Source organism: Echinops telfairi, unplaced genomic scaffold (genome assembly GCF_000313985.2).
Source record: "Echinops telfairi isolate 266 unplaced genomic scaffold, ASM31398v2 ScPeMD7_7410;HRSCAF=8448, whole genome shotgun sequence".
Lineage (NCBI taxonomy): Eukaryota > Metazoa > Chordata > Mammalia > Afrosoricida > Tenrecidae > Echinops > Echinops telfairi.
In genome coordinates this window covers 6,249,879-6,262,464 of record NW_022111310.1, presented here as the reverse complement: position 1 = coordinate 6,262,464, position 12,586 = coordinate 6,249,879, and the positions used below count along the sequence as shown (strand labels likewise).

General features: G+C 40.7%; 1 non-coding gene across 1 annotated transcript; it reads left to right on the top strand.

The window, feature by feature from the left end:
• The first annotated feature begins 1,707 nt into the window (after nt 1–1,707).
• On the top strand, nt 1,708–1,871 carry LOC115871883. Its single transcript, XR_004047526.1, has one exon. It is a non-coding gene; the product is annotated as a U1 spliceosomal RNA (small nuclear RNA).
• The last annotated feature ends 10,715 nt before the right edge of the window (nt 1,872–12,586 follow it).

Below are 12,586 nucleotides of genomic sequence, written 5' to 3'. Positions count from 1 at the left end.
GACAACTTTGGGGTTTTGCATCTTCTCTCACCTAAGGCAGAACTCTTGGATTTTTCCCCCCATTACCCTAGTAAATATTTTCAGAATGAGTGTATTTGATTTAATAAAAATAGGCTTTATTTTTCATTCTAATAACATTAAATAGAAACAAAATGCATTTTCAAGCTCTTACCCTGCATAGAGAAAAATACTGGAATAAAGGAGCCAAAAAATACTTTCTTATTTATTTTCTGCAGTGTGTGTATACTGTTTTCATGATTAGAGGAGAAACAGCAGAAATAATAAAACTGAAAACCATAATTTAATGACCAATTTAAGTTGCTGAAATTAGAAATAGAAATAGTGATGCTTACCATTACGGTGACCTATGTGTATTACTCAAATCTCAGGGAACTGTAGCCTACCTAGTTTCTGATTGGTTCTGTTCACTACTGTGAATGCTGTTGCCTCATAAAATGGGAGAAATCAGCTGGAGTAAACACTCCTTAAATTACTCAATTACGTTTTTAAGCCTTTACAATTCAATTTGGGAGCCAAGATTGATTAATGTATTCAAGTGGCTCTAACTCCTTCCTCCCACATCCTGTCTTAATCCACTATTTAAATTCTGCATATATTTCTCCTGTAATATTTATGCATGAAATGTGTATAATTTTGTGAACTAAAGATCCATGATTTTCTTTGAACATTCCCATTTCACCAATGAGAAAAAATATTGTAGTAGCAACATAGCCTGTATCACCTCAATTCTATTGTAACCCAGATGTGCTAGGCCCCCATGGTCAATATCTAATTGGAAGCCCTGGTAACATTGTCAGGCTATCCCTGGATTGTTAAGAATAAAGTTGGAAGTTCAAACCCATCTTATCTTCTTGATGGTGGGAGAAGATTAGGCTATTTGCTTCTATAAAGAAGGATAGCGTCCTCCAAAATCCTATATAGACTTGCTGTGTGTGTTAGTCCATGTAGACTAGAGAAACACATCCATGGAAACACTCATATGTGTGTGAGAGAGTTTTATATCAAAGAGTAATTGTACAGTAAGAAAGTATCCCAACCTAGTCTAGTGCAAGCCCATAAATCAGATGTTAGCCCATATGTCTGATACTGATCTATAAAGTCCTCTTCAGACTCACGAAACACATGCAATGACATCAAATGCAGGGCAATCACAGGTCAGTGGGTAGAAAGTCTTTGGATCCCGTGGCAGTGTAAGCATCTCATCGCTGGCAGGGGTCTCCATGTGGCTTCTCCAGCTAAGGGCACTAGTGTAGTTCCATATATCTTGTCACTAGAGTATCTTCCAAGGGAGTGAGTAGAGAGGAGAGAGTCTCTCCCGCCTTCGAGGAGGAAATACCAGAGTTTTCCCAGAATCCTCAGGGTAAGGTCATGCCCACAAAGGCCTCATTGGCTGTGACCTGATTGACAGACTAGACTCCACCCCTTCACTCTTGGTGTCCCAAATTGACACCAGATTATGTAACTACCACACTATGAGTTGGAATGGAGTTTGTGGCAGAGAGTTGGGCTGCCTTGAATCATTGACCTAGAAAACAAATCACTGCCCAAAGTGTCAGTGTTCAATGTGGTGTTTAGTAGAGATTAGATAAGGTGCATTGGTGGCACCTTTCTAAAGCACTAAGCTGCTAACTAAAAGGTCCAGTGGTGGAACCAGCTAGCTACTCTGCAAGAGACAGAAGTGGGAATATACTTACCTGGCAGGGGAGATACCATGATCACGAAGATGGTTTTCCCAGGGCGAGGCCCATCCATTGCACTCCGGATGTGTTGACCCCTGAGATTTCCCCAAATGTGGGAAACTCGACTGCATAATTTGTGGTAGTGGAGGACTGCATTCACACTCTCCCCTGCAAATACATACAATAAATAAATAAATAAGTAAATAAATACATAAGGGGGGGGTGGCTGGCCATCTGTTTTGAATAAAGACCACCTCAGATACCCTATGGGACAGTTCTATTCTGCCATATAGCCTTGTTTGGATTTGGACTCTCCTTGACAGCATTGGATTTGTTTTGGTTTTTGGTAGAAATTGTGTAAGCATCCCTCGTAGAACTATGCTTAAATGCTTGGCTGTTAACCCAAAGATAGGTATTTTAAAGTTATTACTGTCTCCTCTGGAGAAAAGTACTAGTGATTTATTCCCATAAAAAATAACACCTTAGGGGAATTTTTGAGTCAAGTCTACTCTGTCCCATAGGCTCAGTATCAGTAAGAATTGCTGCAAGGACACACAACAGAGATTACACAGAAAATATGAATGTTTGTCTATGTGTGGCATAGCACACAGTACTTTTACATCATCCTAAATAATCTCCATAGCAAAACTATAGGGCAAAGTAGAATAGCCCCATAGGATTTCTAAGGTTGTAAATATTTATTGAAAGATACTGCCACATCTTTCTCTGGCAGAGCAGCTGGTGCCAATCATTGACCTTTTAATTAACAGCTTAGCGCTTTAAGAACTGTGCCACCAGTACTCCCTGTGTACGCTCTAATAGACATCTCTTCCCTAAACTATGCTTTTTCCCACTGGTTTCAAATATTGGCCACCCTGTCCTGCACCCAAGATCTGAGACTTGCAGCGTGCAGTAATTTTACCAGGCTGCTGTCCAAAGGTAGTCATAATCTCAGACTCACAAAGAGCCTCTGAGAACTAACCACAAGACCTCACACCAAAGTCCCTCTCTCTGTTATCCACCCCCGCTTCTACGTTCTCAGGCTTTGTATCCCTCCCTCCCCACCAAGGAATGAAGTAACTCAATTGGCTATCCCCTTTCCTCCTCTCCCCAGCTCCATGCCTGCCAGCCTGGGTAATGATAGATAATTAGTCACTAATTTTCAGCAACTGAAGAGCCCTTGGGATATTTACCCATGACAAAGCTGTGCAGGAGAGAGCCCAGAGTAACAAAGGAGTTCAGCTTGGGGTGGGGAGGGGTAATTCATATCCAAAGCCACTCTGCTAATCTGGTACCCCTTCCCTGGGAAACAGCGTGACATGGCTCTAACACCAGGGCACCCCCACAAGCCCATTATAAAATTTTTTTAAAATATTTTTTCTTTTTTAAAATGTTTATAATCCCAAGGTGTGTTCTTTGGTGTAACTTTGAAATTAAGCCACCAGAAACCTGGTCCTGGCCTATTAGCATAGTATTAAAATAACAAGACAGGCAGAACTCTAATCCCCAGAGAACAATTAACATAACAAAATAGGGAAACAAAAGGGCTGAAACCCACAGTCCAAGCAAAAACTGGCTCTACCAGTTTGGGGCTCCACAGGGAGTCTATAAAAGACTGCAAACTGTGGCCAGACAGTCCAGACCAGGCCCGTGCCCATGCTGAAGGCCCATCCCAACTGTGGCATACCTACAGTCATCAGCCTAAGCCCAACCTCTGAGGCCCCCAAATGCAGTGGGTCACTGAGTTGCCATGTTACCTCACCTACACAGTAGCCTGGCCCACCAGCCTAAAAGGCCACAGGTAGTCCCAAAAGCCATTCTTACCAGTCCCACAGAGAAGGAACTCACTGACTCTTGGTCTCAACGGGAACAAGGCACTCAGTTCTACCAAAATGACACCGAGATAGCAAAATACACCAACACTTTCAATAAGGATACCAGAAAAATGCAACAGCCCTAAAACTAATGATGCTCATAGAAGAAACTGACATTGAAGACATCTTCAGAATGCTGCGTGGAGTACTACAGGATATGGGGAAGCAATGCAGAGTAAGGACACAGTGATAGAGGAGGTGAAGTCCATGATAGAGGGGATGAAGTACACTTACCAAAGGGAAGTACAGGAACTAACGGATAAGGTAACAGAAGCAAGCCACAAGATAATGGACCTCACCCAAAAGACAAAGAGGCAAAGAGTCATACCATTGATCTTGAGGACAATCAGGCATATTTCAACCAATGAGAAAGATAGTCAAACAAGATAATCAAAGAGATGGAAGAACCCTGAGAACAATGGCAGATGCTATGAAGAGGAATAATTGGTCGTCCACAAAAGATACAACAAAAGAAGTCAACAGTTAAATTAACTAGGGAATTCCTGGAAGCAAACTTCCGCACTTTAATGAAGGAGAATCAGACATTTCACGGGAAGCAGGGAGGACATCAATTAGACTAAACCCCAGGAAGAACTCACCAAGGCACTTAATTAAATTATCCAACTTCAAGGAAAAAGAGAAAGTTTTAAGAGTAAAAGAGAAAAAAAGGCGGTCACATACAATGGTGCTCAGGTAAAAATATGCTCAGACCTATCAGCAGATAGCATGAAAAGGAGGAGAAAATGGAGTAATGTTTTTTGAAAACTGAAAGAAAAAAATGCCAACCCAAGAACCTTGCCAAACTATCTATAAAGTTAGAAGGTGAGGTAAGAGTCTTCCTGGACAAGGAACAACTCAAAGAATACACCATAAGACTCCAAACCCAGCAGAAAATCCTTGCTGACTCACTGTGGTCAGAAGACCAACAGCCAACAAGCACAAGCAGGTGAGTATCATAAAGCACAACTACATCCCGAAGACAATGTGCCAAAAACAATTACGAAGATAACATTGCCTCAGAGGGAAAAGGCAAGAATGAATCCCCCTACATAAACACAGCACACTGATATGAAGGGAGATAGAAAAACAACTTAGAAATATGAGATAACAGCAATGAATCCACAGATAGTGGTAGTAACTCTGGATGCCAACAACCTGAACGTGCCCATTAAATGACAAAGGTTAGCAGATTGGCTGAGAAAACATAATCCATCAATCTGTTGCCTGCAAGAGACACAGCTTAAGCTCACAGACAAAAATAGGCTAAGAATAAAAGGCTGGCATAAAATATACCAGGTAAATGCAACTTAGAAAAAGCAGGGGTTGCAATCCTAATGTCCTACAAAATTGACCTCAAAGTGCAAATGATAACAAGAGACAAGGATGGGCACTATATAATGCTCAAAGAATAAGTAGACCAGGAACCAGTAAGCATAATAAATATATACTTGCCTAATGAGAGCCCCTTGATTCGTCAAACTATTCAAAAGCTAAAAAAAGAAATCACAGACTCAAAACGCATAGTAGGTGACTTTAATACACCACTATCTGAGAAAGATAGATCACTGGGAACGAAGTTCAGCAAGGAGACCACAGAGCTAAGCACTACAATTAGGTGACTGGACCTGATAGATATTTATAGAGCACTGCATCCAAGTGTAAAAAAAATCACATTTGTTTCAAGTGGACATGGCTCATTTTCAAACATTGACCACATGTTGGGACACAGGTCAAGTCTGAGTAAATTCGAACACATAGAAATCACTCAGACATCCTTCTTGGACCATCATGCCAGAAAGCTTGAGATCAACAAAAGGAAGACCAGAAAAACAAGTCAAAAAACCTGGAGGATGTATAACGATTTTCTGTGACAGGAATGGGTACTGGCCCAGATTAGAGAGGAATTAGAAAGTTTATAGAAACTAATGAGAATGAGAATACAATGTACCACACTCTATGGGATACAACAAAAGCAGTTATCAGAGGAAGTTTGATAGCAAGTAAAGCATATATTAAAAAGGAAGTGAGACTTATGACTAGTATGCTATTACAAAGCCTCCAACAAACTAGAACAGAGTCAACAGAACAGTCCTTCAAATAGAAAAAGAAAATAAATAATAAAATCAGGGCAGAGCTATGCGAGGGAAGATAAGAAGAGAATGCAAAAATTCGATGCAGCAAAAAGCTGGTTCTTTGAAAAGAACAACAGAATTGATAGACTGTTGGCAAACGTAATCAAGGAAAGAAAGGGCCAAACATCAATCAGATGAAGGATGAAAGTGGGGAAATTACAATGGACCCAACAAGATTAAAAGGATAATCACAAAGTACTATGAACGTCTGTATTCTAATGAATTCAACAACCTGGAAGACATGGACAAATACATGGAAAAACAATCCCTCTCAAGATTATCCCAGATAAGAGTCAAGAACCTCAGCAAACCCATAGCAAAAGAAGAAATAAACATGGTTATTAAGATATTACCAAAGAAAAAAGCTCCAGAAACAGAAGGCTTCACCAGTGAATTCTATCAAGCATTAAGGGAAGAACCGAAACTGATCCTCCACAAATTATTCCAGAGTATAGAAAAAGATGGCAAACTCCAAAATTCATTCTATGAAGTCAGTATAACTTTGATACCCAAATAGGGCAAGAATCCCACAGGAATAGAGAATGACCGACCTATATCTCTAATGAACATTGATGCAAAAATCCTTAACAAAATATTGGACAATTGAATACAAAAGTATATAAAGCATATCATCAACCATGATCAGGTGGGATTCATTTCCGGGATGCATGGGTAGTTCAGCATCTGAAAGTCCATTAATATTATTCGCCAACTGGATAAGAAAAATTATAAGAATCACACAATAATATTGATAGACAATATTGATAAAAAGCATTTGACAACATCCAACACCCATTCTTAATTAAGACACTCAAGATGGTAGGAATAGAATGAAAATTCCTCCAGTAATTACAAACTATTTTACGAAAAGTCAATAGGCAACATCATAGTCAATGGGGAAAAGACGAAAACAGCCCCATCGAAAAAGGGGACCAGACAAGGATGCTCTTTGTTCCCATCCTTTCAACATCATACTGGAGGACCTAGCTAACAACGTAGGGCAGCAGAAGGACATTAAATGTATCTGTCGAGGAGAGGAGGAGGTGAAACTATTGCTATTTTCAGACAACATGATTCTGTACATTGAAAGCCCCAAAAGCTCCACCACAGGAGTACTGGCAGTGAAATAGGAATACAGAAGAGTGGCAGGATATAAGATCAAGAAACAGAAGTTTATTGGTTTGCTATATACATCAGACAAAACCACAGAAGAGGAGCTCAAGAAGGTAGTAAATTCCACAATAGCCAAAACAAACTGAAATATCTAGAGATATATCTAACCAAAAACACAAAAGACTTATACAAGGAAAATTATAGAACCCTACTAAAGGAAGCCAAAAGCAACTTCCACAAATGGAAGAATATTCCGTGCTTGTGAATTGGAGGACTCAATATAGTAAAGATGACAATCTTACCCAAGGCATTATTTAAGTTTAATGCTATCCCAATTCAAATACCAATAACCTTCTTCAAAGAATTGGAAAAACTGACCACCAATTTCATATGGAGAGGGAAGAAGCCCAGAATTAGCAGAGATCTCCTCTAGAAGAAGGACAACGTCAGAGCGCTCACCTTACCTGACTTTAACACCTGCTATTCAGCCACAGCATGGTACTGGAATGACAGATACTCAGACAAATGGAAAAGAACAGAAAACCCAGAAATAAAAGCATCAGCATATAAACAACTGATCCTTGACAAGGGCCCCAAAAGCATCAAGTGGGAGGTAGATGCCCTCTTTAACAAGTGGTACTGGAAAAAATGGACATCGACCTGTAGAAAACTGAAACAAGACCCTTACCTCACCCTATGCACAAAAGCAAACTCAAGTTGGATCACATACCCAGAAGTAAAACCCTAAACTATCAGGACTATCAAGGAAAGAATCGGGACAAACCTAAGAACCTTGGTGCAGGGAATACATAGGCTAACTGAAATAGGGAAGAATACACATACACACACACAGTTGAAGCTGAAATCGACAAATGGGATATACAAAGGATAAAACACCTGTGTGCATTGAAAACCTTCACCAAGAGAGTAATAAGAGAACCTACAGACTGGGAGAGGATTTTTAGCAATGATACAACAAACAAAGAGTTTATTACTAAAACATTCAATACTCTACTAACCTGCAAAATAAGAAAACCGTTAACTCCCCAAGGAAGTGGGCAAAAGACCTGAAAATTAGTTGCACTAGGGAGGAGACCTGAATTGCCAATAAACATATGAGGAATTTCTCACAGTTATTAGCCATCAGAGAAATGCAAATTAAAACAACTATGAGATACCAGCTAACATCCTTGAGGATAACACAAATCAGAAAATCAAAGAGCAACAAATGTTGGAGGGGATGTGGCAAGATAGATATGCTCTTCCACTGCTGTTGGTCATGTAGATATGTACAACCTCTGTGGAAAGCCATCTGGTGATATTTAAAGCAAGTGGAAATTGGGTTACCTAGACCCAGAAATTCCTGTACTGGACATATACCCAGAAAAGGTAAGGAATAGACCATGACCAGTCATCTGCACTTCAATATTATTGTGGTGGAATTCACAATTGCAAAGAATTGGAGGCAACCTAAATTTCATTGATTGACGAGTAGATTAGAAAACTCTGGCACATACTCACAATGGAGTACTATGCATCACTAAAAAGCACTTATGATTGCATGAAGCACATGGTCCCATGGGTAGAGTTGGAGGAAATTATGCTAAGTGAAGTTAGCCAATCACAAAGGACAAGTACAACATGAGTTCACTGAGGGAAGTATAATCAGCATAGTAGGTATAGAGGAAAAGCCACCTATCTCACACATTACAGGTTGAGGTACAGGCAATGGGGGAAGGGACAGACCAAACCCAAGGATGTACATGTCATTCCACAACAAAGAAGGGGAAAGGGGGCGGGAGGAGAGAAAAGGGCAGGGGGGTAAGGAGAAAGAGGATAGCATTGGGGGAGTAGGGCACTAATCCACTCAGGGAAAGGGTACTGTTTATGTCTCCACAGAAATGGGAGTGTGAGGGAAGAACCTACCATGACATGCCAAACCTTGAGGGCAACATAACCACATGGAGCAACTCAGGATCAGAGAGGTGTATAGGGCAGCCCCAATCAGAGCCAAACTGAGCCCCCCACCCTAGAAGTAAGTACTACAGAGGACAACACTGAACCTACAGGTTGGGGAGAGGGTCTGGCCTGCCAAGTCAGAGGATGTACACTGGTATAGATAGGAACTGGAAACACAGGAAATCCAGGAGAGATGAACCCCTCAGGACCAGTGGTGAGAGTGGTGATACCAGGAGGGTGGAGGGAAGGTGGGGTAGAAGCGGGGAACAGATTAAAAGGATCTACATATAACCTCCTCCCTGGGGGACAGACAGCGGAAAAGTGGGTGAAGGGGGACATGGGGCAATGTAAGATATGACAAAATAATAATAATTTATAAATTATCAAGGGTTCATGGGGGAGGGGTGAGCAAGGGGGGGCGGGATGAGGAGCAGATACCAGGCACTCAAGTAGAAAGTAAATGTTTTGAGAATCTAGTGGGAAACAAATGTTCAAAAGTGCTTGACACACAATGGATGGATGGATGGATTGTGATAATAGTTGTATGAGCCACAAATAAAATGATTTTTAAAAAAATCCAACCAAGAAGGAAAAAGAAAAAGAAACATTCCATTGATATATATGGAATGTTATAAGAGCTGTAGAGTGAGAGTCTAGACTCCATACTGGCACACCAAGCCCAGAGGATGACATGCCTTTATGGAGCTGCTAATGCACAGAGAAGACTGTAGGGCCAACAACATCTCAAAACATGATGTCCCCTCACTGGACCATACTGTGACAGGGGGCAATAATGGGGACGCATGACATGGACTGAATCTGGTCTGAAAAGCCCCCTTCCCCCCACAGTGTGGCAAAACAAGAAGGGAACATAACAGATCAAGCAAGGGAGCAAAGACACAAGTCACCTGAGGTTCCCCCCAAATAGACTTCAGGCTAGGAAGGACAGCTCCTGGAACTCCCCAGGACCAGATAGTCATAAAGATCAGCAGATTGTCCTGGAATTATGTATGCCTTTTCATTTTGTGGAGGGTTTTTTGTTAGTTTTGTTTTTATTTTTTTTCTTTAAATCATTTTTTTTTATTTTTTGTTTTTATTTTTATTTTTTAACATTTTATTAGGGGCTCATACAACTGTTATCCCAATCCATACACACATCAATTGTGTAGAGCACATTTGTACATCGTTTCTCAGTTAGTTTTGTTTTTATTCAATCTTTTGCGTTGTCTCTGTTATGGTTGTTTTGCCTACATATATAAGATAGGTATGGGAAGCAAGCCCAAGGAGAACGCAACTGGACTGATGATTCCAGAGGGACTGGGAGGGAGCAGGAGGGGGGAGAAAGGAACGGTAAGCAATAACCACCATAGCCAGGGGAACAACTAGGGAATTAAAAGCAACAAAGAGGACGTAGAGATCCCAATGGTGTTGGAGCAACAGCAATCTAGTTGAGAGGAATTACTAAGAGGCAGAAGGGTGAACATCATGGTGGGGCAGCAAGAAGGTAAAAGGAAACAGAGGAAAGATCTAGGAAGCAAAACTATGGTTAGAGGTATAAATACAGTTGTGCACTCACATAAATATATTAATTCATAAAAATAGAGGTATTGGCAAAGGTACATATATTTATATGGCAGTACATTGAGGAAGTGGACAATGCACGAACACTTTGCTCTAACAACCTGGCATTCTCTGATGCTCATCCTCCAGACATGATCATTGACAAAATGGGTGCATAAGCAAATGTGGTGAAGAAAGTTGATGGTGACTGGCTATCAAAAGATATATCGTCTGGGATCTTAAAGACTTGAAATTAAACAAGTGGCCATCTAGCTAAGAAGCAACAAGCACACATGGAAGAAACACACCAGCCTTGTGTGATCATGAGGTGACAATAGGATCAGGTAATGGGCATCGGAAGACCACAAACAAACAAACAAAAACATGTTGAGAATGGGGCAGGTCGGAACACAGACCCCAAGCCCATTTGTAGACAATAGGACATCCCCTCACAGGAGGGTCACAAGGAAGGGATGAGTCAACCAGGGCACAGTATAACACCAATGAAACATAAAATATTCCTTTGGCTCTTTGAGGCTTCCTCACCCCTCACTATCATGACCCCTGTCCTGCCTTTCAGTTCTAGCTAAACCGGAGCAAGTACACTGGTACAGATAAGCACTCAAGGCACATGGAATCCAGGTCAGAGAAACCCCTCAGAAATGGGGTAGCAATTCCAAGGAGGTAGGGTGAAGGTGGAGGGAGGAGGGGAGGAAGGGGAAACCCAATCACAATGATTGACGCATAACCTACCCTCCTCACCCCCAGGGCGATGAACAACAGAAACATGGGTGAAGGGAGACAGTGATCAGTGTAAGATATGAAAATAATAATTTATCATTTATCAAGGGGTCACAAGGGTGGGCTGGGGGAGGATGGAGGGAAAAAAGAAGAGCTGATACCAAGGGCTCAAATAGAAAGTAAATGTTTAGAAAATGTTGATGGCAACATATGTACAAACATGATTGATATAATTGATATATATGGAATGTTATAAGAGCTGTAGGAGGTCCCAATACAATGAGTTTTTTAATTGAATGTGTGTGTGTGTGTGTGTGTGTGTGTGTGTGTGTGTGTGTTTCCGTTTAGGAAACAAAACCAATTCCTACTTGTGGAATTCCTACCACGCATGTCAAAAAAGAACTGTGCTCCATTGGGTTTTAAATGGCTGGCACTTTGGAAATAAATCACCAGGATTTTCTTCTAAGCCACCTCTGAGTGAACGTGAAATTGTGAAACTTCAACTTTTCAGTTAGCATCTAAGCTTTTTGACATTTTACTAGGAAAGCTGCTTAGGAAATCCAAGGTAGTTAACAGCTCTACTCTTCTTAGAAAGAGGTAAGGAAGTGGGTCACAAGCGATACTAAAAATGTTTCATGTCATACTAACCTGAATTTTTTTTCAAATTTGTAATATATCTAAAACTTAGATGTACATACAAAACCAAACCATCTGTGACTGAGTAGATTCTGACTCATAACCACCCTGTAGGGCAGGGTAAAACTGCTCCTCGGAGTGTTTGAGACGGGAACTTTTTATGAGAGTAGGAAGCCCCATCTGTCTCCCACAGAGCTCCTTGTGGTTTTGAACCACTGACCTTAAGGTTAGCAGCCCAATCTGTAACCACTAAATCCCTAGGGCTCCTTAGAGTTGACATAGGGATATGGATTTTTAGTGTCATAGTCTTTTTCCCTCCCAACTTTTACCTAGGTGAATAATCATCTCACAAAGCATAGCTTCTTAAAATCAAAGAAATGGGGTATGCAGGTTATTGGTTTTTTTTTTTTTTTAGGATTTTCTTTATTATTTTAAAATTATAGTTATACAAAGTCATACTTCCTTTTCACCGAATGATATAAATACAAAGACGTCTTTTAAAAAGTTAATACTACTTCCCCACGCTCAAATCTACTTTCTGATGTCACCAACTTTAAAAACCTGCTAATATCTTTCTACATCAGGGCTTCGAGCCTGGTCACAATGTCTCAGTTATGGCTGGTTGAAAAGAAGGGCAGCATACATTGCTTTCACTGCGTGTCAACTGTGCCCTTTGATCGGGCACTGCTGCCTGTTTCCCACTAGCGTCAAAATCCGCTCAGCGCCATCAAGTCCATTGCGTTTTGGTTGCTATGCAACCTGCATTCCACAAGCCATGACTGAACCATTTTGAACAGTTAAAAGCTCTGTTTTATATACTGTGAAAGAGAAATAATATAAACCTGTGTGGGCTTTTTGATTATCATCGTTT